We start from the raw sequence: 5,015 nt of genomic DNA, 5'->3' as shown, positions 1-5,015 counted from the left end.
TTTAGTTTATTTCTCACGGATCTTATGTTGAGTCTACAAATGGATAACAGGGGTTAAAATTTTTTGTTACAGCTAACTAGCCCAGGACTTATTGGCAGCAGGATTTCACTAGCCCTGTTGGAAGAACTGCTTGTCCATCAAAACTGACCGGCTAGTCCGAGTATGCCTAATAAATAAGATTTTGCTTCATAATACAACAAAGTGGGTGTCCCTGTTTTGAAGGCGATATTATACACTGTATTTACTATTCTTTGTTGATCTGCTATTTATTCTGTTGGTGCTAAACCTAACTTAGTTGTTCCCACATTTAAAGCAGGCTTCTTGTATTGATCTTGTATAGCTGGTAACTTTTTTTCTGTTTACAGTTTCTCTCTATCTTCTTGAGTTGTTCCCCAAAACTAAAAAAAAGGATAAAACAAAATGCCATGTAAGAGCAATCACAACTTTAAATTACCATTTACTAACGATTAAGGCCTTATTTGACTTATCTGTAGTTGTTGTCTAGCCAGTCACTTTTGCTATAGAGGCCCCTACAGGGTACCCCCCTCAGGTCGCTAGGTCGCTTTTAAATTCGTCGAGAGGTCGTTTTTAAGGGAAATGTACAGGTCGCAGGTCGTTTTTTTTCCTAACACAGAGGATGGAAGTTGGTCGGAGGTCGTTTTTTCCAAATTTTAAAGGTCACAGGTCGTGTTTAGAAGGCCCTCAGGTCGGAAGTCGCCTCTAAAAAGTCCAGAGATCGCAGGCCGTTTTTGACCCTGCGGGAGTCTCGCTATTTACAGTGTCTATCTCATCTATGACTTAATGTTTTTTTTTCTCAAGACAATAGATAAACACGTTACGTTATCAACAGTGATATTCAAACTCATACGTCGAAGACATGTTAAATTTCAACTGATTTTATATATTATAGTTTTGTTTTCTCATGTTGTACTAATACACAAATGTTTGGAGAAGGGTTAGCGTCTTCAAAATTTTGTTTAACAACGCCACGCTACATATATGTCTGACGTCAGGAGCCTGTAGCTCCGTGGTTATCGTTGGTTCATGTCTGTTATATTTGTTTCCCGTAAACTGTTTTGTTATGAAGAAGGCGTTGGTTCATGTCTGTTATATTTGTTTCCCGTAAACTGTTTTGTTATGAAGAAGGCGTTGGTTCATGTCTGTTATATTTGTTTCCCGTAAACTGTTTTGTTATAAAGAAGGCGTTGTGTTTCTCAATTGCTTCAAATATTTTCATGTTTGGGACTTTTAAAGAGAGCTACAGCGATATGGAGTCTTCTTATTGTTGAAGTACGTATACTGTGTCTTTTATATGCCTACTTTGATCGAACTTTGGTGAATAGTTGTCTCATATGCATCATACCACATATCCTTATTTTTTAACAATGGCATGGCAAAAAAAAATAAATAAATAAAAAAAAAACACAACCAAACGCTACGAAAAGAAAAAAAACAGCTGTCTACAAAACTAAAGACCCAACAAAACGCCGGGAACACATCAAGTGTTCCGAAAAGTCAGCAGATCTAGATCCTAATGCGGTACACGATCAATGTATGTATCAATATAAAAAAAGATGTTGAATGATTGCCAATGAGACAATTCCCCTCAAGAGACCAAATGACACAGAAATTAACAACTATAGGTCACCGTCCGGCCTTCCACAATGAGCAAAGCCCATACCGCACAGTCAGTTGCTGTAAAAAGAAGGTATGATATGAGTTCCAACGAGACAACTCTCCTAAAGAGACCAAATGACACAGAAATTATCAACTATAGGTCACCGTACGGCCTTCCACAATGTTTCTTATGTTTTTATGTCGATAAAATAAAACTTATATTAAATTCATTTTTTTATTTCTTTGTAATTTTCATTCAAACTGAAACCTTTCATTCATCTTCTAAATCCAGAAGAAAGTCAGATAACAGGGCTCTACCAGGCTTGCATTTGCCCTTGCATTTTCCGTCTTCCTTCCAGCATTTATCTACACACTTCTGCCTCTTTTTGACATCATCATGCTTGTGTTTACACTCCTTCCTACATACTGTTGTTTTGTTTTCACAGCGGGTCCTACAGCTCTGACCTTCGACTGATATCAGGAACACAACCAACACAGCAACTGTCAACAATACTTTAGTCTGGAATAGACAATTATGATAACATGTACTTACTTTTGATAAAAAAAGAAAAGCGTCAGCAAATAAACTAACTACAAGTATAAATGGAAATAAACTCATCATCGATACCAGAGTTGCGTTCAAAAAGCGGCTACGTAGTGATACGTAGATTAACTGAGAACTATTGAACGAGTAGCTAGTCTAATTGCTGTCGATATATATGTAGCAGCTAGGCTAGCTACACGTTCAATAGTCATAAATCTGAGTAGCCCTATGTAGCCGCTACGATATTGAACGTAACTCTGGATTGAAATTTTATATTTACGTCATATGTGCGTTTCGTCTACAAAAGACTCATCAGAAACGCTGGAATAAAAAAATGCTAAGGCCAATTAAAGTAACTATATGTTATATTTATGTTGGTATGCAAACTCGTATAGTTTGAAACAAACAACAACAAGAGCAGTTTTTGTTTTAATTTATACACTATTAAAATGGGCGTTACGTTGCGCACGATGTTGCAATTAGTGACCGTTCCCTAAACTAAGATGATTTTTTTTTCAAAAAACGGTTCATGCCTATATTTGAAAAAAATTAAGTATTTTTTTTTATGGGTATTTATTTACAGAAATTGAAAATTATCCTTTTGCCAGCAGTTAATTCCCAAATTAACACACGTTATTTTAAATTTGAATTTTAAATGGAATTTATTTTTGCTGTAACTTTTGTTATTTATTTACATTTATTTCAGTTTCCCATGATTCCTATGTTTTATTGCATGATGATTTCTTTGTCGCATAAAATTAAGGCAAGGCTAGTCAAATATTTGGGATTTATGTTATTTTACATTTCCGTTTTTTTGTGGTATTACGCATGTACTTTAGTATGATATAATTTGGTAAAGATATATAACTCTTATTTTATTTCATTTTTTTTAAGGGGGTAGTGGTGTTTAACGATTATATTTTCTTTTGACGATTTGAAACTGATAATAGAAAGACGTTGTTCCCTAAATCAAAAATGTCCAAAAATCAAGGATCCCTATATTTCTTTATATGAATCTCTTTTGATCAACATTCGAATTGTATCTTTTCTCTTATTTCATTATATCATTTTGTTTAACTTTATTATTGTAATTCAACTGAAAACAATTACTTATCATATAGATTTTATATTAGACGTTGTGACAAAAGACTTTACTTCTTGATACGATATTTTTTTTAGTTTAAAATAAAAATTTAAATAAATAAATTGATGAATATAAAATAAAGAAAAAAAAAAGAATATAAGAAAGATTTTTTTTTGTAAACCAAAGAGAAATATATAAAAAAAATATATACACGCAAAAATAAATAATTAATAATATAAAAAGATAAAGTTATCATATTACTTACCTGCATCTTTAGTTTTGTTTTGAAATTGAATTCATAGATTCTTCATCAAATCATTATATATATATCATGTTACTGGGCTCGCGGCTGTCCACATGTGTGCACCGTTTATCTCATGATTAATGAGGTTTGACCAGAACCAAATAAAAAGACCCCAGGACAAAATTACCAGTTTTAACGGTCACCGTATGCCATATGCTACGAAAATATTTAATTTTATTGTTTATTACAATCAGTTAGAAACATGCCCTACGATATATGATCCAAATAAAGATAATTAAAATTGGAGAAAATTTTGAATGTTCATGTTTTGGTTACCTAATTGTTTGATAACTTTTATAATGATAGAAGGTCCGCTCTTAAATATTCAAAAGTACAAAATAAGTTAATGTAATTTTATTTGTCGATTGTGCGATATTTTATGGATTCATTAATACATTTAGTTTAAACATAATTTTATTTTCAAAAGTGCACAAAATACAATTATACAATAGAAAAAAATAGGGATTCGGAAGCAAGAAGAACTTATATAAATCCGTCTCCCTTAATAAATTTGAAACAATTGTGCAAAGAAGACTGAGTTTCGTTCGAAAAACATTTCTTAAGAAAACGATTAAAAGGAACTGAATTGATGTAAAAAAAAAAACAGAAGGGCAGAAGTGTGTAGATAAATGTTGGAACGATGACGGAAACAAAATTGATCAACTGAGTTACACAATAACACCGAGATCTTAATACAACTGGATCCGGAAACACCATACATAAATCTTTTGTTAAGGTGTCATACCACCAATTAAAAGTCCCTATCTGTTCAACAAAATTTTGCAATTTTCACAGCTTTCTAAATATTTTACCTTAAGTTTAACTTCATAGAAACTAGGTATATCCTGAATTGTACAGGTGTCACTTTTCTGCATGCCAATTTTCAACATACATTCAAAATCATATAAGAAAGCAGAGAGCTTCCGAAAGGAGGTACTACTAAAAATAACCCCTGGTTTTCTGGAAATCTTAAATTAGTATACTATGGAGCGCATTAATCCTCAATTTTTAATGCAAACTCATAGACAGGTAAATTTTGGCTCAAAATGGTCTTAATATATTTCTCTTTCAACAAAACTTTCATTTCTGCAAATTTGTTGGTTAGTTTAGGTGAACAATGACATCAAATGCACTTTTTTTTTGTCCGAGTAGGCCTACGTTCTAAATTTGAGGGAGTAATTGGTGGTATGACACCTAAATGAAGGCATGATATTTGTTTCTTCAATCCAAGGATTTACTATACAAATCCTTGTTCAATCTTAGTAAAAATATTTTTTTCTTCAAAAATAAACTGGAAGTGAGTCCGAACAAGAGTTTTACTTATTTAAAAATCAACATCCTCATTATCTTTACTGATGTGATTGACGCACATTATTGTATTATCTCCCATTTTGTAACAACTACCAACCATGTCATAAAAATGATAAAAAACAAAAGGAAATACCTGATAATCTGTTTACCGTGCT

At 32.5% G+C, this 5,015-nt stretch overlaps 1 long non-coding RNA gene across 1 annotated transcript; it reads right to left on the bottom strand.

The window, feature by feature from the left end:
- Positions 1-1,833: 1,833 nt before the first annotated feature.
- LOC143051408 (uncharacterized) lies at positions 1,834-3,762 on the bottom strand. The gene is made up of 2 exons (XR_012970754.1): positions 3,511-3,762; positions 1,834-2,137 (listed from the first exon to the last, which is right to left on the bottom strand). It is a non-coding gene; the product is annotated as an uncharacterized LOC143051408 (long non-coding RNA).
- Between the last annotated feature and the right edge of the window lie 1,253 nt (positions 3,763-5,015).

Source organism: Mytilus galloprovincialis, chromosome 11 (assembly GCF_965363235.1).
Source record: "Mytilus galloprovincialis chromosome 11, xbMytGall1.hap1.1, whole genome shotgun sequence".
NCBI classification, from domain to species: domain Eukaryota; kingdom Metazoa; phylum Mollusca; class Bivalvia; order Mytilida; family Mytilidae; genus Mytilus; species Mytilus galloprovincialis.
The sequence above is the reverse complement of the archived record's forward strand: the minus strand, read 5'-3'. Positions and strand labels throughout refer to the sequence as shown.